Below are 25,222 nucleotides of genomic sequence, written 5' to 3' on the forward strand. Positions count from 1 at the left end.
GTGTCCCCTGCATTGGCAGTCAGATTCTTAAACACTGCACCACCAGGGAAGTCCCGAGATGTTTCTATTTTTGTGTCCGTTTTGTAGATAATGAAACTGAGGTTAACAAACATGCCCCGACTCATACACTTAGAAAATGGCAGAACTTGGATTCAAACCCAGATTCATTGGGCCCAGGACACTTGGCCATTGGGCAAAATGCCACACTGTTTTCTCCAGGGATATAGGGACAGCTCCTTTTCCCCATTCTTTATCCCACTTTGTCATATGCTCCCCAAGTTCTGTTACCTACTGTGTCCCATGTCTCTCAAATATTTGTGAATATATTTTGTGAATATCTCCCCATGCTGCCCTTCTTCAAGGACTTAGTCAAAGGCCAGAGGGGCGATGCTAGTGGGCCAGGCTGGTGGAGGCCAGTCTCTCTTCCTTTAGCCTGACTTCTATTTTGAAGGATGCTTAGTGGTTGTATGTAAGTAGATCCCTAAAGGGAGGAGGGGAGGGGATGGGTACAGTTTGAGCTCCAGCTGAGATCTAATTCTCTCTGTACTGCGGATTTGTACTTGCTCTGGATCTTGACATGTAAAAGGTTCCCAGAAACATTACACCACAGAGACTATATTTAGGCGGTTTTAATAGGGTAGCGTGGCTCCGCTGTATTCCTTAGGGTCCCACCAGGGAATACACATCAGTGATTAGCAAGGCCGAGCGCTACACTGTTACTCCACTTGCTGGTGATTGGATTAAGAAGACTTCTTTCTTCTCAAAAATTAATTAATGGGTCAAATTCACAACAAACTCAGATACTTGACTTACTAATATTTTAATTGGAGGGCATTTACTGCAGACTTCACTCACTGTCATTTGACCTTCACCTGACTTGTGAGAGACTCTGCCGCCTGAGTCACATGCCACATCTCGGTCTGATGGAAATGTAGGCTCTAGATTTTGTTTTGCAGTGTCCCGTGCTTCTTCTTTTTGTATTTCTTTTCTTCACATCTTCCTTTCCCCTCATTTTTCCCTAGAAAAACAAAGTAAGAAAACAACTGTGAGGGTGCTTTGAAAGTTAAGAGCTTTACAAACCTTTGGTGCTTGCAGAATACCAAGTGTCTTCCATGTCTCTGTTGTCCTTGAAGGGGGAGAGGGTTATGTGGTCAGTACCTGTTAAATGCCAGGCATTGCATGAGGCCTCTTGGTATATATTTTATTTAATTCTCATAATAACCTTGCAACACTGTTATTCTTAACCTTATTCTATAGAAGAAGCATTTCAGGCTCAGAAAGATTATTAACTTGCCCCAAGCCAACAGCCAAGTAAGTGAAGAATCTGGAAGTAGTGAACTTACACTCTGAAATCTTTGCTCTTTTCACCCGTTTTCCCTTGCCTTTCTAAGCTACGGTGCTCACTTATGGTGGGAAATAAGGAAGAATTAGCCAATTCAAGTAATAAGTAACACAGACTTGAATTTGGAGAAGCTGCTGCTTCAGTTGTAATCCCAGATCCCCAATCAAACTTTACGGATTCCTCTCTCCAGTTTAGCTCTGCCAGGGCCTCTGCTACCAGCATTGCCCTCTACTTTGAACTCAGGAGGTTTCTGGGAAACATTTGTTTTATCATCTCCAAAACTGGAATTTGGGACAGAAGTTTCTCTTAGTAAGTCAGTTTATCACTGGACAGTATAAGAATCGTGAATACTATGCAAATTTATGCAAATCACCCATCTAACTTAAGGGAGATTTAAAGTAAGATGGGGCCACACCTTCCAGGTGTGTAGTCTGAATGGGGTGGGGTGAACCCTTTTCTTTGAGCCTTACTGAGGCTTGTGTAATTCTGAGTCCTTGACCCCACGTTAAGGTCTGGCCTTTTTGTACAGCATTCTCTGAAATACTGCCTAGATCATAAACAGGTTCTGACCAAGGTCAAAGACAGAGCTCTATCATTTTTCAGTTGGAAAAACTGCCTACTATGGGCGGTCTTAGAGCTGTCTGGCATTTGGAGACTTTGTTGCAGGAAGGATGGATTCACATGAACCTGGGCAAAAGACATCGGCTGTTGATGCTAACAAGGGTGAGAGCAGAGGCTAAAACTGAGGATGGTCAGTGGTGGCAAGGGACAATCTGAGGGGCTCTCTGCCCCCTAAACTCCGTCAGCCTCCCTAAACTACTGTAAATAAGAAATAAACAAGCAAAACGTGAAAACCATTCAACAGATATTTTTCGACCTTTCTACTCAGTGTGGTTATCTACAGATCATCAGCGTCACCTGGGAGCTCGTTAGAAAAGCAGCCGCCCAGGATCCACCCCAGGCCTACTGAGTTAGAATCATGTCACGTGATTCTGCGCACAGCCACGAGCTGAAGGTCGGAGCAGCCGTTTTATACCGGGAACTGTGGTCTGGAGGGCTGGGTGCAAGGCCTCTGCACACAGCACTCTATGAACAAGTGAAATTGGACGAAGCACCAAGGAAAAGAAGAAAAAGGTTAGACATTATTTTATTACCCAGATTCTGTTTTTATTTCAGGAATTGTTAATGGGCTTTGCCAGTGACATTAAGTGAAGGATAAATGAATTAAGGATTCTTCAAGGATAGGTGAATTAAGGGTTCAAAATTAAAACAGGGCTGTGAGGAGGATTTCTCTGGGGAAAGCTGTGTTGCAAATCCACCTCAACTAAGCAAGAGGAAGAAGGAGGGAGGTGCTCAGTCGCTTCATCTCAGATCTGAGGAGGAGACTTCTCCCTGACCACCCAGAGAGCTTAGCATGTGACTCTAGTGGGGAGAAGGGTGTAGTAGCCGGCTGTCCGTCACCCACTAACCCATCCCCCCTGGGAAATCAAAGGGGCCAGAGAGACGGGATGGTGAGTGCTCTGGTAGAGGTGCAAAGCTGCGGCTGTGTCTGAATGGTCACGCTGCCCTCGGGTGGAATGCGGATCCTAGGAACTGGGTGCGGAACCAATGGCTGGGAATAATTTTAATAGGGGTCACCCAGGGGAGGAGACCATGGCAGTAAAAGGCTGTGAGGTGACATTGGTTGTTGCGGTGGGCCGGGGCGGGGAATAGGGAACAGAAGCGGAGTGCGCTTGGGAATGGGCAGCCCAGCGAGCGGCATTGATGGGTAAATGGGGGTTGTCATCAGAGGAACCTCGAAGGTGGTAGTCTCTAGAGAATTCGTAAAGATACTCACCATGGAAATGTCAGTTCTAGATGTCTTCTAACACCAGGAAGAATAGCACTACCTTACTATGTAGTACTCACCAAGTAGGAATTTTCCTGCCCCTTTACTTCCCCCTCACAGCTTCGACCCTGGGGGAGACACAGGTCAGAAATAGCAGGTAAGTTCTGGGAGAAAGAATTTAAAACAGAAGATGTTAACCCTGAGGTGCGGGAGCGTTTTGCTGCTGGTCCTGCATAAGGGAGGGGTGTGTGGAAGGGAGACTTTTGGGTGACGATTGATCTGTTCGTCACTATATCTGACTAGACACTTTTAAATACTGAATTGGGATTGCAGTTGGAATTTACAGTGATAGTTGATTATCTTTCTAACCTAAGCATGACCGTAAAAGTCAAGGTTAAAGGAAGGACCTGACTGGGTTTAAAGAGACAATGGGAAAAAACACATTTTTGTGATTAAACCCCATAAGTCTTGCTTATTCAATGTGCCAGTTACAGTGAAGGATTAGCCGAAAGAGAAACACCTGTAAGTTCAGAGGAGCGTTAGCTAGAAGATGACTTGATATGATTCAGCCTTTGATTATTTTGGTCAGTGCCTGGAAACACATTTTTCTATGGGGACCAAACTGTAGGTATGGGCAGTGCCTACTACATCAGCAGTTACCAAGGAGTGGTCGTTTTAAGGGATGCAAAGAAAAGGAATTTTCAAAGAGTAAGATTTAAGCATTTGTTTTAATGTATTATATTAATCAGAATAAACTAAGTGCTGTCATAAACTATCTCAAAATCAAAGTGAGTTAAGAGAATAAAGGGTTATTTTTCACCTCACATCACAGTCCAATGTGGGCTTTAGTGGGGATGGGTTCTGTGTTCCACAGTCGTTCAGGGACTCAGACTCCCTGAGTTTGGGGGCTTTCGGTTCCTCTGGTCCTTGAGTCGGTTTCCTCCAGCCACAGACCGACAAAGAGGGGACATTCAGGATCACTGACGGTGCCAGGAATCACTTCCGTGGCACCGTCCCTTGGCCAGAGCCTGTGACGTGACCCTGCCTAACTGCAAGGGTTGCTGGGAAATGTCTGGTAGCTGTGTGACCAGTGAGCAAAGGAAACGGGGTGGGACTCACCACTGTCTCTCTTCATGGACACCTTATGAGAGGTACAGCCCATCAAATCCCTGATTTCACAGACACAGTACTGTTGCTTAGGTTAAAACTAAAGTTGTAGAGCCACTTCCTGCTGACCACATGAATCACTTGAAGGCCGGTTCCTGTGGGGAAGGAGTTGGGGTGTCCTTATCACTGCAGATAAGGACACTGAAGGATGTGGTGGGGAAAATGCCATTATAAAAACCCAGAATGATTCAGGTGTATTCAACTTCTGTAACTTTCTGCTTAGGGCATAGCAAAAGGGCAACAAAAATGAATTAAAACCCTCTTTCCCTTCAGGGCACTTTACTCTAATTAATCTTACAGTAAGGCTATTTAAAATGAAGCTTTCATTATTGACTTATCAACAGTAATTTCTTGCAAGAGAAAAACAGACTTTTCCAGAGTGGATTTTTAGAAATCAATTGGTGATTATTCTTTGTATTTTATTTTCATTTTTAAACTTAAAATTTTACTATTGAGTGATTAACAGCTATTTCTTGTGCACAAAAAATAGAAATTTTAGGTGTGCATTTTTGTTAAATGGTTATTATGCTTTGCATTTCATTTTTATTTTTATACTGTGAGAGCATTGACTTCTTTTCACTGCCTTTGTCTTTATAGTCACTTTCTGTACTTGAGGTGGGTCAGAGCTGACTTTGGAGCCAGGACACCTGGGGCAGAGCCAAGTCTGCCCCTCGCTAGCTGCCTGACTTTGAGCAAATTTCCTAATCTCTCTATGCCTCAGTTTTCTCATCTATAAAACGATAGCAGTAACAGTACCTACCTCATAGGATTGTGGTGAGAATTCAATGAGGTGATATTTATAAAGTCTGGCATAGACTAAGTGCTATGTATGTTTTTGGTGTTAATCTTTGACAAGTGATACTCAATTTCCTTTTGCAGTAGTTTCCATTTGGCATCATACTTTAAAAAACAATGAGCCTTTTAAAAGAGAAACATTAATAAAAGCACAAGTCATTGTAGAGTGCTATGGCCAGAACTGTGATGTTGGTAAGCAGATAATTCAAGTGTGGACTGTGTCTCATGTGATCGATGGCTTCCTTATAAATCAGGCAGTAGATTTGACTTGGAGTTTTTGCAAATCAATCAGCAATGAATGAAAGCCCTTTTCTAAGAGTAAGTATAGTGATATGCTATACTTATTATTGGAATAAAACCACCCTAAAACTGATACTTGAAGAGGGTTGGTTTCTGAACAAGTTGAGATATAGAACAATGCAAAGACAGGGACCATTTATTTCCTGTTTACTGTCAGAAGCCAGTAAAGGTAATGGCTTTGGCTGTACTGGCCTCATGGATTGCTAACAGCTGTGGACCCAGGAGTTAGACAGAACTGCCTAACTGGGCTGGGGCAGGAACCCCCTGGGGGAAGAGGAGGCCCACCCAGTGGAGGCTCCGGGCACAGAGGAACAGAGAACTTGTGCCCAGCGTGAGCAGGCATACTCTCAAGAGAAAGAAAGTAGAGAATGGAGCAGAGCTTGCCTTTTCCATTTGCCCCGAATTTAACAATCCCCACTTGTCACTTCTCTTCCTCAGGGGTAAGAGTGTGCTTATGAAAAATTCCTTTTAGTGAAGGGGAAAACGGTCTCTCTCTAATAAAGGCCCAAACTGTTAGGGTGCTCTGTTGTTTGGTCTCCTTTGTAATCATGACTTACAGTGTCTGCACTTCTCTTTCTAGTATTAATTAACTACACATGGCATTAATTAACTATATATGGCATCACTCACTGGAGTCTCCTCCACGAATCTGTCATTCTTCCTGGTGAGACTTCTGCTGCACCCACAGACAAATGGGGGCGGCAAGTTAAGGTATTTTCTCTTTATAAGGAAGAAAAAGAAAAGTAGTGGAGCCCCTGCTTAAAAAAAAAATCAGTTCATGGGTGATCTTATTTGCTGTGATGCAACGGGTGGGTGTGTGTGTGTGTGTGTGTTCGAATAGACAGGAGGTAATTTTTTTTTATTTTTTGGCACTTTCAGATCATAAGAGAATTTAACATTAAGCCAACTCCCAAAATTGCTCCTGAGCCTTCCTAGATATTTAGGTAAATCTTTAGGTAAACTGAGACACAGTAGTCTTTCATTGTTAATTTTACAAACTGCCAATAATCTACTTTCCATATCTTTTAAAGATATGCTTGTAAAATGACATAGCCTATTAATTTTTAATGAATGTTTCTAGATTTTAAGCACACAAAATTATCAACTAGTAATAGCATGTGTAATTTTCTGAAGCTGAAAAACAATAGCACAGTTATTTATTTATGCTTTGGTCTGCTAAGCTTATCATTACCAGACAAGGAAATAGCATATCATATTTTTACAAACTGTTTAACAGTAGTTATTGGTAGCAGTTCCTCACAAAGCCAGGTGGGAAGTAGTTTTATTTTTTTCAAAAGTTTGCTTTGGAAATGAAAACACTATTGCTTTATACAAAATTACTTTTGCAATATGGGAATTCTGATTTTAAAAAAGAGACATTGTCTCTCCATAGCGCAGTGGTAACATTTTTAAGATTCTAATGACATACTCAGGAAACATTCATAAATCAGTTAAGTATCTAGCACAGTAATGTTTTACTCTGTGTGGCCTTGGGAAAATGATTTCACATTTCTATTTTCTACTTGTCTTTGAAGAAATAGAGATCATGGTAATCTATTAACATCTTTGAAGCTCTCTGGGATAAAGAATATGCTAATTATTCTTTTGATATTATAATATTTATACTTTATTTAAATATGACTTTTGAATTAGACCAGTCCATTCTGTTGAACTAATGACAAATTTGGAGATATGATTGGTGTGTCTTTGGGACACAGAATTTCCACGTCCTATGTAATCTCAAAATTTCTCTGGTCTTGTGATAATAACATGGCAGCTTCATTTTTAATGACCATGCTGTAAGGCACTGTTGACTCTTTTCTAGAGATTATTATCATTTCATTGTTTTGGTTAACATTAGTTTGAAAAAATTGCAGCTCTAATTTTAGCTGTGGGGACAAATATTTGTGTTGTTGGTGATTAACAAGACTTCTGAAGGTCAGATATAAATACATAAACTCTACTGCAATATTAGTTTGCATTTCCCCTTTTTTGGTAAGCGTGTGGAAAAAACCAGAACAAAGTATACCAAAAAGGGAATGATAGTTTGAAAGAATAAAGTTGTAATTTAGAAAAGGTAATTTCAAAAGATACCTTGAGTAATGCATATTCAATATGAAAAATACAGGTAATGCAGAAAAAAACAATCACTCAAATGTTCTATTACTTAAAGACAGTGTGTTAACAATCCTGAGAATATTCCAGATCTGGTTTTCTAGTACACTTTCCTTTTACATTGTTGTGATTATACTACTGATACTATTGTATGTGCTGCTTTTTTCATTTACTATTAGAACATAAGCAATTTATAAATTGTCACAAACTTCTCACAAACTTTTCATTGGCAACATAATCTATTATCAAATGGTAGAGAATAACAGATCACTTACCCTTATTAGTGTGATTGGTGCTCTGATATTTACTGAGTTTTGAGAGTTTATCCTCTCTCATTTATTCTCTCCTCTCTGCTTGGTCTGCTAAACAAAACTAAGGCTTTGGTGCATTTACTATAAAAGTTCTAAACCTGCCTGAGCAGGACTTCTGGTTCCAAAAGACAGAGCAGCATAAAACTCAGATGCAACATGGTAATTACATTATTTAATTATGAGACAGATATGTGCACATTTCTCTGTAAAGTGGATTTGTTCAAACTCAGTAGCTTCTGGATCCTAGGAGAAATTGAAATATTGTCTCTTGAGAAGGTGTGTGCTTCTGGCAACAAAAATGAAAATAAACAAGTGGGACTCCATTAAACTGAGGAGGTACAGCACAACAAACAACAAATTGAAAAGGTAGCCTCCAAAATGGAAAAAAAAATTCACAAACCATATATCTAATGAGGTTAATATATAAAATATATAAATAACTCATACAACTCAATAGCAAAAAAAAAGCAAATAATTCAACTTAAAGGTGGGCAAAGGACCTGAATAGACATTTTTCAAAAGAAGGCATATAAATGGCCAAGAGGTACATGAAAAGATGCTCAATATCACTCATCGCCAGGGAAATGCAAATCAAAACCACAATGAGATACCACCTCACACGTCTTAGAATGGCTATTATCGAAAAGACAAGAAATAGCAAGTGTTGGAGAAGGGTGGAAAAAAGGGAATACTTGTGTACTATTGGTGGGAATGTAAATTGGAGTAGTCATTACGGAAAACAGTATGGAGGTTCCTCAAAAAATCACGAATAGAACTACCAACTGACCCAAACATCCTACTCTAGGTATATATGTGAGAAGGAATTGGGAGGCTTCCCTGGCAGTCCAGTGGTTAGGACTCCATGCCCTCACTGCCGAGGGCCTGGGTTCAATTCCTGGTTGCAGAACTAAGATCCTGCCACAAACCCATGTTCATTGCAGCATTATTCACAATAGCCAAGATATGGAAACAACCTAAGCATCTGTCAGTCTATGAATGGATAAAGATGTAGTAGACACATACAGTGAAATGTTACTCAGCCTTGAGAAAGAAGGAAATCTTGCCACTTGTGACAAGATGGTTGAACCTTGAGGGTATTATGCTAAGTGAGAAAAATCCAACAAAGAAAGACAGATACTGTATGATCTCACTTAAATGTGGAACCTAAAAAAGTCAGACATAAAAACAGAGTAGAATGGTGGTCACCAAAGGCTGGGGGGTGGAGGAATTGGGGAGATGTTGTTTAAGATGATGTTTACAGCTAGTAGATAAATAAGCATAGTGAATAATAGTCGATAATGCTGTACTGTAAACTTCAAAGTTGCCAAGAGACTAGATCTTAATTGTTCTCATCACACACACAAAAAATTATAATTACATAACATGATAGAGGTATTAGCTACCAGCTTGGGTAGTAAACATACATAGTATCTAAGTGTATCAAACCAACACATACATCTTAAACTTACACAATGTTACATGATCTCAATTTTTAAAAATTAAAATATGAAAGTCCATTTTTAAAGAAAAATAAGGTGTGTGCTTGAGAGCCTCATGGCTTATGGTGGTAAGTATCTGCAGCAGCCCCAGGCTGAGTGCGATGTGGAAGACAGTACAGTATGTGGTAGTTTGTGAAAACCAATTCATCTAAATGAACTTTCAGGAGTTTTTAGATTTTTCCACAATTTTACCTCTTTCCCGATAAAGGTCTAACTCTTTTTTTTTTTTTTTTTTTTTTTTTTTTGCGGTACGCGGGCCTCTCACTGTTGTGGCCTCTCCTGTTGTGGAGCACAGGCTCCGGACGCACGGGCTCAGCGGCCATGGCTCACGGGCCCAGCTGCTCCGCAGCATGTGGGATCCTCCCGGACCGGGACACGAACCCACGTCCCCTGCATCGGCAGGCGGACTCTCAACCACTGCACCACCAGGGAAGCCCAGATCTAACTCTTTTTAATCAAGCTAACCATTTAGGGTCATTAATTAGGATCACTTAAAACTGAGTGTAAGGGACGGGGACGACGTTCTGTTCCGCCGCATCCAAGGGGTGCAGCGCGGCGTTGTGGAGCAGAAAGAACACTCGAAGGGCTTTCCTGACGTTGACAGTCGACGATTTAAAACCCCGCTAGAATTTGTAAGTGTGTGAAGCATTCCCAGACCCTTCAACCGACTCAACAGCAGCTACTTCCCTGTGACTGGGTCCTGATTAAGGTCCTCCCAAGAAAGACTTCATTGCATCCACGCTCAAGAGGACTCTGCCAGGTTTTCCTGACCCCTCTACATCGCTATCAAGTGCCAAGCCCTTAAGACTTGGGTATGTGTATTGCAACGGCAAGAGTGCCAGTGCCCACCAAAGACCCACTGGACCTGTCAGCTCCTCTGTTTCACCAAGCAGACATAATAACTTACCAGCAAAGCAGAGTAAGCCAGGTGCCTCTGCGTGATACCACCAGCTGATAACACACAAGAAAGAATCATTAACTTAGACTAGAACCCTACCTTTTCTTGAGAAGCTGGGATTGAAAGGAGCTATTCTGAGATCTGTGCTGCTAGTAAGTGACTGATAACATAGACTGGATCAGTCCCTGAGTTCAGAGACTTGGTTGCAAGTGGGTGAAAAATAGACAACGAGAGGCTTCCCTGGTGGCGCAGTGGTTGAGAGTCTGCCTGCCAATGCAGGGGACACTGGTTCGTGCCCCGGGCTGGGAGGATCCCACATGCCGCGGAGCGGCTGGGCCCATGAGCCATGGCCACTGGGCCTGCGCGTCCGGAGCCTGTGCTCCGCAACGGGAGGGGCCGCGACGGTGAGAAGCCCGCGTACCACAAAAAAAAAAAAAAAAAAAAAAAATAGACAACGAAATGTTGAAGAATTGCACAGAGGTGCAAGCCACATTTTACCCTCTCCAAGTAATGGTGGTTGGACTGAGAAAGTGCTAAACCAAACCTGTAATAGGACTGGTTGTTTGGGTGTCTCTCTTTGTCATTGTGGCCTCTTACTATTACATTGCTTTCTGTGTTGTCTCTCTAGGTCTCCTTGTTCTCAGATAATTCACATTGCCCTGACTGGACAGCAATGGTTCCCTAGTTTAGAACTAGGCCACTGGTTGTACCAAACTGAACTGGTTGAGAATGAATGTTGCCAAGTATTCTTAGACCGTATTAACAGAGCTGAGTATTGCCCTGAGTGTTATCCTGATAATCCTAAGAGAAGCCTTGTTCTTCCTTGGTCTTTCCCACTTGAGGGGGCTCCCCAAAATCTTACCAGCTGGACCTTTGAAAAAGCTTGCCACCCATTTCTTCTGGGTCCTCCACTGTTAGAAAAAGGATATATGAGTCTAGAGTTGCTGGTTTTAACCCTGCATTACAGTGAATCCTGATCAGAACAGACAAAACCTTGAACAAAAAACCTGGCCAAAGCAAATAACTTCTTAAACTTAAGATTTTCTTAAAGTAAAAATCATGGAGACTCCAGAGGGTTGTGTACTAGTAGCCCAAGGAAGATGGAAAAATGACTCCTTTCTATATCTGATCCAGACTGTCACTGCTCTGGGAAGCTGCTTAAATTGTTGTTGGATCTGCTTCCGGGGTCTATGCATCTCTTCTTCAGCATGAATTTAATCAGCATTCCAAGCCAGACTGTTCATCTAGAACCTGACTAACCCATATTTCCTATGTTTTGGAATTAGCTTACTCCTAAAAATCTCCACAGCCTAATGATTGACATTATTATGACACGGTAGTCCTGGAGGAGAAGCCCCCTACTGTGTGTACTTTCATTATATTCTAGTGATAACTTTCGTGTGGGAAAGCATCCTTGTAGCTGAATTCTAGATTATTCCAGTAAAACAACTAGGCATTTTAATAATAAACGATATTGTTCTAAATTCTACCTCATATATTAATCGGTGATAATTATATATATATATAATTTATTCATATATAACTGTTTATTCATCATTGGCTCTATTTAACTCATCCTCAGTGTGGGTGTGACGTGATCGATAACTGGTCACTGTTAGAGAAATCACATTCAATCAGGCAACACCTATATAGGTGACATAAAAGCATGCAGAAATGCCTCTGTCTACATCGCCTTGGCTCTACGTAAGCAAATACTATCTTGTCTTTGTGGTGACTGAACGTAGAATGTCCTCCCCTGGCAATGGAAAAGTACCTGTCCTAGGAGATAGGTGACTAAAGAAGTTACCCAGCTTGACTCCATATATATTATGAACGGTTTAGCGGGAGCATTTTTCTTAGAACTAAGAAGGTCTTACCTGACAATGGCCTCATTCTGACCTTCACTTGTTCATAAGAATCATGGAACTAGAGTTCAGGTAAGAAACTTAGAAAAAGCAGTTGAAAACATCTCAGAGGCCACTGAACAATTTTAAAATTCCACTTAAGATTCTAGATAATCCAGTGCTTGTGTAGCGACTCAACGTTCTCAAGGTCCCAGGTCCTTTCTATCTTTCCCCTCCGGGATCCTTATCACATTGGCTTTTTGTCCTCATAGTTCTCACCAAGTACAATGTAGCTTGTTGCTGCTCCAGACATTTCAATCCCAATCAAAGGCCGGAAGTAGGGAGCAAAAAGCTTTCTCCTTTCAGGTCTGTTTCTTTTATTGGGGAAGAAGATCTTTCTCAAAAGTCCCTCACAAATTTTTTCTTACATCTCATTACAGCAAGGATTTTTTTCCGTACATCCTTGAATCACAAGGGAGCCTGGGAAACCTGGCAGAGGGGAGTGGAGTTGGCATTGCCTGGATAGGGCACGTTGTCTCCCCTAATAAAATCAGAGCTCTTTTAGGAAGGAAGAAGGAAGGAATGAATGGCTGTTGGTATGCAACAAATCATGCCTGCCACATGTTGTTAAAAAGTCACTTGTTAGTCTGTTTAAAGAATGTATCCCAGAGATCTGCCCTGTATCCGCCTATGTCTGTCATGATGGAAGTTCTCTTCTGTTTTATTGCTGAATAAGCTGTGTGGACTGCTAAGAAAAACAGAACCAAAACCAAAACTGACTGTAGAAGATACTGTTGTAATTTGTGTGCTGTTTTCAAATTGACATCACTGTCATTTTGACACGCTTGTGACTGTGTTGAGTACACTTGGCTCTGGTTCTGTGATTCCTATATAGATGGTTAGGTGTTTTATCTTGTTCTCTAGGCGTTTCCTTCATTCTCTATATGTTATTTCCTTGCAGGGTCTGTCAGTCAGCCTTTCTTGTAATGATGCTGTGTAACGACCTCAAAATCTCAGAGGCTTACAACGAAGTGCTTTTTTCCTTGCTCATGGGTCTGTGGTGTTCCCCTGGACTCAGGTAGCCTCAGGCTATGTTCAGGGCTGCTGCATGGGTCTCTTCTGGGGTTCAGACTGAATGCACAGTGACTACCTTAGTATATTTCCCTGTGGAACTGGCAGAAGTACAGGAGGGCAACCCAAATGCACAAACCCATTTTAAGTCTCTGCTTGTATTATTTTTACTGATATCCCATTGAAAAAAGTGAGTCATATGGCTAAATCCAAGCTCAGGGGGTGTGGCAGTACAGTCCACACACTACCAGAATATGGCAAGGACATATAATACTACCATAAGAGAGTGACAAATTGAGACCCATAATTATATTTACCATACAGTGTTTAACATGTTATATTTGGGGCTTAGCTATTTTTTTTCTCTATTGGTTTCTATTTTCATAAGGCAACTGGTCTTTTCTGTGCGTTTTAAAATGTCTTTTTCATCAGAGGCTTTTCCTCCCAGATAGCTTTGCATAAGTTTTATGGGCATCGAATACTTTGCTGTTACTCTTCATAGAATGTTTGAGTTGGAAGGTACCTTAGAGTTTCAGTTCTATCACTTTGCAGATCAGAAAACCGAAGTCCAGAGAGGTTAGGTGACTGGTGTAAGAACACACAGCTAGCCAATGACAATATATTTTCATGTGCAAAGTGAGGAGCAGGACATTTTAAAGTTCCTTTTTTCCTTTTGACCCTTATGTCCTATCTCATTCTAAGCCAGTTCCCAGGGCCACTTCCCGGGAGTTCAGCTGGCCTGCCTACTTTGGAAATACTAAGCACAGAATAATAGATGGAAAGGGCAGAGGGAGCACGAATGAGCGCCACGCCCCCTCGCCCTGCAAGCTGGCTGGCAGGCAGTGTCCGTCCTCCCCAGCAGGCGAGGCGGAACCCTGGAGTGTTGGGCTCTGGAGAAGAGGCACAGGTCTTCTGAAGGTCAGGTGGATGACCTCTCCCTGAGAACACCTTTTAAAATGGTTTCATGAATCCTCCCAGTTGCTAGGAGATTATAGCAAGGTGTTTTCTGTGGACACTTGGGCATGGTTTTGAAAGCCCTTTGGTGTGAGAGAGAGTCATGAAATTAGGAAGTTTGAGATGATTTGTGTATGTGCAAGAGCAAATTAGTGTGTTTCCATATTTTAACGGAGCAGCAAGAGCACATCCATCTTGTCATTGTGTACAGAATTGTTAACAGTTTCATTTGTGTCACCTATCATCTGAGATTCCCAGTGAAACTGCGTAGTTCATCAACATCAGGTAATATTTATTAACAGTCTGTGCCTGTGCGTGTGTGCACGGGTGTGAGCCCCTCAGCTTGGTGCTTAACTGCTTCATTGGTTTCCTTCCATCCGCTATGGCCAGGAGCCAGCTGTGCCTACTTGTTTCATTCTGCACATATGGTGCTTTCAAATGACACTATTTACATGCAAATTAAAAAAACAATCATTTTTTGGAGGAAGAACCAAAATTCAGTTGGTTGTTTTTGCTGCCTGAGAAGTTCTTTCCATTACCTATCTGCTCTTAGTGCTTTTGTGTATACGATTGTGATACGTTACAGTGATGTCAATTTGAAACAAGTTGCATAGATAGGATGATAACACTTCGAATCATTTCTAAGTTTGACTGAAAAAAAAGTTATATAAAACTTAAAATGCCCACATCAGAATTAGCAGCAGTTTACTCTGCAGCTGAGGTGATCAAGCAAATGCTCATGAACCTGATGAAAATAAGAAATTATTTATCAGAAATAAAACCTGCAATACAAGGGTGGAGAATTTTACTCTGTAGAAATAAAAAGTTAAATATTTTTATTATTAATTTTATATAATTATTCACAAGTTCACTGCAGAAATATTTTTATACTATAATTTATGTATCACTTTCAGTAATTTAATTGTTTAGAAATCAACTTGATATTTCATTGTGTTCCTTTTTCAAAGGAATGAGATTTGTTCTTTTTCATCTAGTGGTTTCTAGTCCAACTGATTTCTGAGTCACTTTCCTGCAGCTGATATTTCTGACAGAATTTATAGTGCTGTGTCATGAATGATTTAGGATTTTTAATCGTACTTGACCACCACATGGCCAGATTGGTTAAATGACTTGAATGTGTAAAGTTGGCCAGAAATTCTGATGACTTCACTGTGGTCAGTTGAATCACTGGGAGTAAACATGGTGGCAAACTCTTGAATCTTTTTTTTTCCTTTCTTTCTTTACTCACATTGGGGCCTCAGTGAATGCTTCCTAAATGACTGGAGTCTTTGAGCTTCTTTTAGATTACCTAAGAGAAACTTGAAGGCTGAGCACACACGTGAAAGCCATAGACAAAACACGAAAGTTTGTTTGCCGAGATTTTTCTATTTTTTCATTGATCCAAACCTGGCAGGCATTCAAAGTTGTATCCATACATATAAACTGACTAGGGAAGGCTATGGCTACATTTAATGGAAATATTAGCAGATAACATTTATTGAGCACTTACAAAATGCCAAGTTGTGTGATAAGCGTACATCATCTCTTTGAAATCCGGTTAATAACCCTTTGAGGCAAGGAGCTCATTTAATATCTATTAATAGATGAGGAAATTTGGTTTCCAGAAATAATGTAACATGTTCAATGTTATGTAGCTAGTAAGTGGTGGAACATGAATTCAAAACCCAATCCTCTGAATTCCACCAACATCTTCAAAATTTCTGGTCTTTTCATTAATCTCCGATGCCAATATGTATGACAATTGAATCCTTAAAGGGTCATTTTTTTCAGAAGTACATTTTATCTGTGCATCTGAAGCACATAATCTTGAGTAGTTTTATTCATATATTGTTTGAAGGGTATTATAGTTGTAACATTTTCAGAACATACCCAAAGAGACCTTTTTGTCTCAGGTCCAGTGGCCAGAATGATAAATGAAATGGGAAATCTTAGTGAAGTCCAAGCCAAAGGGTGAGTTAAAATGAGCCATGTGGGCCCACAGATGAAGTGAAGCGAAGTGTTCATGGCTGCTGTAAAGGAGAAAGTCGAAAAAGAACATTTAAGAAATGAGCATAGATAACCTCTGCTTTAAGAGTATATAGATTTTTCTCTAAGTATTGCTTGAGCTACATCATGAATTTTGCTACACAGTATTTTTATAACTCTTCTGAAATTAGTGTGTTCTCGTATCTAGTATGATTTCTTTGAGTCATGGGTCACTTAGAAAGTGTGTTTCTTAAATTTCTAAACATATTTTCTTTCAAGGCTATCTTTTGCTAATCGATTCCTAAGCTAATTTATTCTGTGATGAGAGAGTAGATTTGTGTGATACTGATTTTCTAAAAATTTTAGAAATTTTATTCCTGGCCTACCATATGATCACTTTTGTAATTTTTTAATGTACGTCTGAAAATATGTGTTCTATATACATATGTATATGTCGTATCTTATTGTGTCTTTGAAATCTTTTGTATCCTTATTGTCTGCTTAATCAATGAATCATTGAGAAAAGTGTTAAAATTTCCCACTAAAGGGTAGATTTATCAGTTTTAAAAAAAATGAACATAGAAAAGGAGAAACAAATGTAATTTTTCTCAGGTATACCCCTTTCACTATGAATTAAATTGTATTCTGTTAATCAGAGGTCCCTGGGCACATTCTTGGGATTTGGGAAGTTACGCAGTAGAGGAAAGTGGACCTTTAGAGAATTCTCTTCCCTGCTTTTCAGACACAAGTTTCTATTTTTTTAAAAAGGTAATTCATACACGTTTGTTTTGTTGGGTGCTTTAAAAAGCAAATTTCTCAACTGTGGCCTCATTTCATTGTCAGGGAAAGCAGGCAGAGGAGTTCCCATTGAAGTGGCTGGGTCATCCAACATCAAGGAAAGGAAAATGGAGTCCTAGGCCAGGAGTCAGGGTACTACCATCGCTGCCATCTAGATTCAGTTGTGATGTCTGGCATCATCACAGAGATATTTCATGTCATGTAATGCTCTGGGCAACAGAGGGCTAATTTTTCAATATCAAAACATTTGATATATTATGATTAACCTGATAATCATTTTGATTACATTTGTATAACATAATAAATATTTTCCTAGTTACTCTGCTGGTGATGGGTATGGTGAAACTGTCCTTGATAAGCGAGGGTAGTTTGGTAACCATTTGTTACTTGTGCTACTGTCTCATGCATGGACGTCCTCTCAGAGATTACTGGGGTGTATTGGTCTTACTTGGATTGCTTTGCCTTCAGAACCCTGTTGTTCTTCTTATGGTTTTCCTCCTTCAATCCTTAGGGAAGATTTGTTCCGGGAAATTTATTTACTGGTGGCAAGAATTGACCACATGGCTTCTGTGACTAACGCATACTGATTTCTCAGGGCCCAGAGTTAGCATTGGCTTCTGAGAACTCCATTCGAGATCCTGGGGACTACATGGCCGCAACTGTATAGAATCTGCTTTCACAAAGTAACTGGCAGTTGCCACAGACACTTAAGGAATTGTCAGTTAGTTTCACATTTCAGGTCATGTTTGAGGGATTGTTTCTCTAGAGCCTCTTTTGCCACAATTTCTATTAAAAAGACTATTCTTTACACAGCTATTTTTTAAACTGAGTAACCGATATCTGTGGTGGAAAAGTTACAGCTAAATATGCTGGACTGGCTTTCCTGATAAAAGATGTATCTTAACTGTGGCAGAGAGAAAAAAAAAAAAAAAGCCTTGATGGCAGACAGACCTGGGTATGAATTCTGGCTTTGTCTCATACTAACTGTAAGACTTTATGGTTTCCTGGCTTTGTCCTGTACTAACTTTAAGACCTCAACAGGGTGTTGTCTGTTGCCTCATCTATAACATGGATCCAAAAGTGACTTCCCTGTAGGGTTGGTGGGTTACTTATGGTGTATGTGCCTAATGCATATTCCTAGCTCATCATAAGTGCTCAATAAAAACTCGTTGATATTGTTTAACATATATAATTGGTTTCAAGGAAGACAGTTGTCTTCAGGGAAGCAGCAAATAGTCTTGGTGTTCCTATATTTTTTTATTGCAGAATTTCTTTCCTGAATTTGATCTTGAATGTTACATTTACTTTCATGATCTGGAAGAGAACATTTTGAGAAAAATTTCCCCCCCTCCTGCTAACTGACTGTTCATGGCTTTTTGCTTCCTGATAGTGAAAAAGTGACTAAGAGCCCGTGTAGTACAGCATATTATATAAGCCTCAAGTGTATTTCTTTGGTGTTGTATCACAGATAGGTTTTCCTATTTCTATGTGTAATGATAGGGATAGGTAGGGAATAGAGAATGGATTATAAAGCCAAAGACAGTGCATGCTGTGCAAGGTGAAATTAATTATGAGAACACACTGTGAAGCACAGGTGCACCTAGAAAAAACATAACTGCACAATTTAAAAATATACTGGACAGTTTTATAAAGTGACAACCTATAACTTCAGGGAAACAGTGGGTAGCAGGATTTATGTACATGGAACTAACTTTTCGCCTTCCATTCTATGTTGACAGGAAATATCCCCCTTCCAGTTCCTCCACATATGTTACTGCAGTATTTGTGCAATTTCATTACAGCTTCACAGCACTTTTGGTCCAAAGGGACTTGTAAACCGGGGAGCATATTTTCAGCCCCACTACTGGAAGGCAGAGGAATTTGCAACTGCACATTAGAAATTAGTTAGAAACAGAATTATTAGAAACAGAATTATTAAATGGGATATGGACACAAATGGAAGTGAAATGGGTGAGGTGAGATTTCAAGTCGGGTACATTCACAATAAGTGCAGAATGAGGGAAAAAAATCTGACTTAATGAACTTGGAGGAACTAAAGCTAGGAGCAAAGTCATTAGAAGAATATACGGTAAAATTATACTCTCTGAAAGACTCCATCGAAGCTATAAAAGCAGTTGGAGGCCCTGAAATAACACTGGTCTTCTTTATGAAATGAGGAGTAATCTGTGAGGCATCCATGGGGGGAAAGCCTGATTTGGAATTTTAAATCGGCCGGTGAAGTTTTGAGCATGTGAAATACTAGTGCCTCTGTTTTTCACACTAAGAAATTTTGAAGTGGAGAAATCCTGTGCCCTAAGTGTGCAGGACAAAATAGTTGTTGGTATCAGTCCTTCTCATGGTTTTCAATGCACTGAGGTAGACACAACAACCAGATTTTACTGTTCTGTACTGTGACTTACAGGGTAATAGGTTGACCTGAGAGTTCCAAGCATTTACTAGATTATGAAACATACCAGGATCCGTATTCATTTGCTCACCATGGAGAAAGGAACCTAGATTTGACGAGACAGTTGTTGCAAATCCCATATATGCAAACTCTCTTCTCATTACCCTAACCTGCCGCCAAATTCCCCAGCTGCACAGCTTGGGGTGCTTGGAGAGCTCACGAGGAAGAGAGAGGCCATGGAGGTGGAAAAATAACCCAAGAGGTTAAGCCTGCCTTCACCTTTTTCCCCACCCCTCAGAATGTTTGATTGTATACCTTGTTTTTCTGGGAGCTTTGATCATCAGTTATGAGACAGCCCTTAGCTCAGTGATAATAACTAAGTAGAAAATACAATATTTCTGGCTTCTTAACTGTAAAAGCGAAACACGCCATGCCTGACATCCCCTACTATCACCCACACTTCCCAGAGACAACCCCTAAATGCTGCATGTCGGCCAATGACCACATTGCACAATAATCAGACAGACGTCCTGTCATTTAGGCCTTGCGCTGCCACCACTTTGTCAGATGGGGAGAGCCTTGTGACCCCCATGCCCTCCCCTTTGAATTACCCTCTGAAGTGCACTTCTGTGCTGCTGCTGACAGGCATTTACCAGGCTGTTCCCTCACTAGTGCGGGCTTTCATCTCATTGCTCCAAATGGATCACCTGGGACCCCGCTCTACAGTCCACAGAATTATCGCTGGGTTAGTGTTTTTATAATTTTGTTTTCCTGTGAGTTTTTTGTTGTTGTAGGACTTCGTCTTCTAAATTCAGAACTGGAGCCCTTGGCGAAGGAAGCAGAGATGGTGTTTTTAAATGATTAATGCAAAGCATCAATAAAATATTGAAAATATGGCTGCTCTTTTTCAAAAAAGGCTCCCCCTTAGGCTATGGGAAACTGTAGTCAAAATCCATTTAAAATTTGTATTACATCAGGTTTTATAAAGAAAGGGGCAGAAAATCCATAATCATTTCTTTCAAAACCCCCACTTAAAGCTCTGTTACAGAATCTCTAAGCACCCTGACAACACTGTAAGAGGTACCCTTTGTCCACACTTCTGTACTTTTCTCAGGGGCCTCGTGGTAGGTGATGACGCGGCCCCTCTAGCACTGACTTAGTTTTTCTGATTGAATGCCTGCCTGCCTTTGTGGTTCTGTGCAGCTTTTGTTCAGAGATATTTCTTACTAATATCCACAAATTCACCTCCCGAAATGCAAAGGGCAGGTTCCATTCACTAAATGTTAAATAGATAACATGTTAGATGTGTGACATTGAAATTATGCAGTTATTTTATGAAGTTTGGGATGATTGCATCTGCACAGATTCAGACCCAATCTTGTATTTCTGTGGAAGAATGTTGAACAGTCTGGTGTGTACTCTTCAGAGAATAAATTCACCTGCTTTGCATAGAGGCACTTTCAAGGAAAACATGTACAGCAGGTGCTATGGCTGAGCTGAAAGAAATCATTGTTATGAAAAGGATGGGTGCCTGGCCTTGTGGGTTGAGCTCATGACTGCTCTTGCTAATGGAAGCCCAGCTGGGCTATTGGAGCCTATTAACAAGGTACTGAGGCAGAGTAGCAGAATGGCTTTAGTAGAAAAGCCTGTGGGTTGTTCTTACCAGGGTTGCTCTAAGTATTAGGGCTGATGCTATGTTCTCTGAAGTCAAGGGTGATGTTTTCTGGAAATGTCTCACAAACTTAAGATTCTTTAGAGTAACTGGAAAATGAGAACCAAGGCTGTCTCTTATAGAAGTATCCCTCATGGTTGAGATAAAATTAAGTTTCCTTTCCCCTCTCTCTGTGTAATTTTTCCTGTGTATAATTTATGGTAATCCCAAACCCAAACAAATTGAGAAAAATTGTGATATGCCATTGACGCAGAGAGCTATTTTGAGAATTTTAGAAGGGTTTCGTGGGGGACTGATTAGTGAATCCATGAACATTGCTGGCCAAAAATAAGAAATTAACTTTGTGAAATTCCCTTCCCCGGTTCATTTCACTGTCTACTGTTCTATGGGTCTTGCTGTTCACAGGATGGTTTTGGAGAACATCATTGCAGTTTTGGAAAGATGTTTCTTCTTTTCCTTGCCTCTTTAACAAAAAATAGGATTCTTGGTATGTTCTCTTAGAAATAATTTTCTCTGGAGTTGAACTAGGTCTCTAAATTACAAAGGCAAATTTGTTTTAAAATTTACACCCCTAAATCTTATTGGGTAAATGGAAAAGAAGCATTTTAATGTAAGCAAAGCCAACAGAATACCTTAAAATATTCATTGTTTTACCCTTTTTGTATTGTCTTTGGTTTTGGTGTCAAGATAAGACAACTCACAAAATGAGTTGGGAAGTGTTCCCTCCTCTTTTCTGGAAGAGATTATGTAAAATTAGTGTTAAGTTTTCTTTAAATGTTTGGTAGAATACTGGAGAGTGAAAACATCTGGACCTAAAGATCTCTTTCTCTAGAGTTTTTAATTATGAATTCAATTTCTTTAACGGTAGTAGGACTATTTATATTATCTATTTTGTCGTGGTTGAGTTTGGTAGTTTGTAGTTTTCAAGGAATTGATGCACTTCTTCTAAGTTGTAGGATTTATGTGCATAAAGTTTTTTGTAATATCACCTTTTAATCCTTTTAATGGCTACAGGATCTGTAGTGATAGTCTCTGCTTCATACTTGATATTGGTGACTTGTGTTCTTTCTCTTTTCATTTTTGTCTGTCTTGCTAGAGGCTTATCGATTTTACTGATTTTTTTTTTAAGAACCAGCTTGTTGTTTCATCGATTTTCTCTATTATTTACCTATTCTCAATTTCATTTATTTCTACTATTATCTTTATTATTTCCATCCTGTTTACTTTGGGTTTACTTTGTTCTCCTTTTTCTAGTTTCTTGATCCATTTAAGAGCTTCCTGCATTTCTAATGTAAGCTTTTTAGTACAATAAATTACCCTCTCAGCACTGCTTTAGCTGTATTCTACGTATTGCGATGTGTTGTTTTTTAATTTCAGTTCTAAGTATTTTTAAAATTTCCTTTGAGACTTTCTTTTTGGCCCAAGGATTATGGAAAAGTGTGTTTATTTTCCACACATTTAGAGATTGGTCTTGTTTTCTTTCTGTTATTGATTTTTAGTTTGATTCCATTATGATCAGAGAATACACATTCTAGTCAGATTTCAGTTCCTTTAAATTTGTTAGGTTTGTCTTATGGCCAAGGATATGGACTATCTTCGGGAATGTTCCATGAATGGCGTTTGAAAATGTATTCTGCTATTGTTGACTGTAGTGCTCTATATGTGGCAATTGGATCATGTCAGTTGATTTTGTTTTGCAGATCTATGTCCTTGCTGATTTTCTGTCTCCCAGTTCAATCAGTTGGTTAGAGGAGGGTGTCAAAGCCCCCAACTATAACTGTGGATTTTTCTGTTTCTCCTTTCAGCTCTCTCAGTTTTTGTTTTATGTTTATTAAGGCTGTGTTGTTTGGTGAGTACACATTCAGCATCATTATGTCTTCCTGGTGGGTGGATCCTTTAATCATTTTTAGTGCCCTTCTTGTCTCTAGTAATTTTCTTTTCTCTGAAGTCTGCCTTATTAGATATTAATCACTCCTGCTCTTCAAAATTAATATTTGCATGGTATATCTTTTCCCAGCCTTTTACTCTTGACCTATAGGTTGTTGAATTTGAACAACAACCTATAGGTCGTTTTGTTTCTTACAAACGGCGTATAGATGAGTTATGTTTCACTATCCATTCTGCCAGTCTCTCTTTTGATTGGTGTATTTAGGTTTAAATTAATTGGTCTATTTATATTGAAAATAATTATTAGTATGTTAGAACTTAAGTTGGGAAAGTAACTTTTATTTTTATTTTCTGTCTAACATTCTCTTATTCTGCCTGATTTTTTTGTTAGACTAGAGCCTCTGGGAAGGAAAGAAGCTATTATCATAGTATCAATACCTTGGCTTCAGCAACCTGTGACTACAAAATACATTTGAATTTCATTTTAAGTACCAATCATCTGATTATCATGTGCTGTGCTCAAACAGGTCCCCCAGTTATTTCTAAGGGCTCTGTTTTATGCTGTCTCATGCTCAGTAATGGGTTTCCATGCTCCTGGGCTCTTGCCTAACCTGCCTTGGCTGTCAGTGACTCTCACCATATCCCCACGTTACTGCGTGCAGCTATCTTCGGTTATGTCATTCTGAGCTAAGAGAAAGAACTCCTGCTCTTCTTTTTGTCCTAAGTTCTTCCCGTCAGTTTCCTACAGCAAAACAGTGACCAGACCAAAACTTTCCATGAACATTTGGTTAAGGTTTCAGAACTATGGGAGGGAAGGTGAGCCATGGAGTAGCCAACAATTACTACACAAACTCAGACACTTCCACAGCAGAATATTCATGGCTGCCCTGAGTGCATGTGCACACTGTGTCCTGAATAAGAGCATTTAGCCCAGGAGATGCATAGAGGTTGAAATCTAGTCCACTCCCAGTTTATCATGCTCTGTGCTTTGGCTGGGACTGCAGCTGCTTGGAAGGGTCACCTTTTTCTAAATCACACAGAGGTAGTGTATGGGTTTAAAGTGACCCCGGTGGACCCTTGCTAATACCCCTCCTTACTTAACAACTGGCATGCTTCAATACCTCAGAAAGCAACTACACCCTCGTGGCCCAGAGGACTTTGGGCAACCAGATATTTGTTCAGCATTTAAGTCCTTTGCTGCCTGTAAGTTCTCAAACTTTTCGAGACCATACTCTACATCCTATCAAACACATTGACATAAACATATATCCCACATTAATTTAATATTAATTGAATGAAAGGATTTTTGTAAGTTTTCTCTGGAAATTATTTGCGACTCATTTAATTTATGACTGGCAGTGATTTCTTGGCAATCGTACATATTCGAGAATTCTTGCAAAAAGAGATAATCTGACCAATTAATTTCCAAATGTAATGACATTTTAATGAATACTAATTTTAACAATTAGTGCTGTTGACACAATGTTACACTTTGTAGGCGTTTAATTAAACATCTATTAATATTAATTTAGCAGTTTTCTTATTTTGGAGTCAATAATTTCCCCCCAATTTTCATACATTTGTATAGGCTCTTAAAATGCTTGTGCCTGTGGTTCCCAATGCAGAATGGACTTTGTGGGCAACTGCCTCACAGTCCAGATCTGACTGCCGAGAACCTGGAGAGAGCTTATCTTCACCTCATCTGTAAGGCTGCTTTCTGAGTCCCCATTTCCCCACCATGGTTTGACCCTTTTCCAGGACAACTGACGGCATGAACATCAACTCCCTTAGGGCAATTCCACCTCCATCCACACATGTACCTTGACCTCTAGTCTTCCGAAAACAACAGATTACAGTGGTGCAGCATATACACATTTCCCCAGATTTGGGTTTTCTGTCTTGAATAATATCATGTGTAGAAAATAAGTGGTCTAGTCCACTTATTATCATAGTTTCACCAGTTTATCAACTCCTTGAGGTCAAGGACATAGTCTGGTACCAATGCCTAGAACAGTGACTGGCACACAGTAGGCATGCAATACATATTTGTACATATTTAAATATTTTTTAATAAAAATAATTTAAAACAGTGCTGAGGATTTCCAGTAAGTTTTTTCTTTGAAAAGTGGTTTCAAGTTTGAGAATCACTGTTTTAAAGATAATATTATCTACAAAGCTATCACTGCCCACCCATGAGACAAAACTTTGCATTGTTGATGGAACACTCAGCTCCTTGGAGTGGCAGCCTCAAACCTCCCGGTTTTTAGAAAGGAGTCTTTGCAATACTTCTGCCTAATTGAAAGTCCATTGGCTTTCCTTACTCTGGACCAAAGGTTCGTCTACCACAA

General features: G+C 40.0%; 1 pseudogene; it reads left to right on the forward strand.

Annotated features, from left to right (window-relative positions):
- The first annotated feature begins 9,412 nt into the window (after positions 1 to 9,412).
- Positions 9,413 to 11,279, forward strand: LOC137204382 (torsin-1A-interacting protein 2-like; annotated as a pseudogene).
- Positions 11,280 to 25,222: the final 13,943 nt, after the last annotated feature.

The sequence above is a fragment of the Pseudorca crassidens genome, chromosome 1 (genome assembly GCF_039906515.1).
Source record: "Pseudorca crassidens isolate mPseCra1 chromosome 1, mPseCra1.hap1, whole genome shotgun sequence".
Classification (NCBI taxonomy): Eukaryota; Metazoa; Chordata; class Mammalia; order Artiodactyla; family Delphinidae; genus Pseudorca; species Pseudorca crassidens.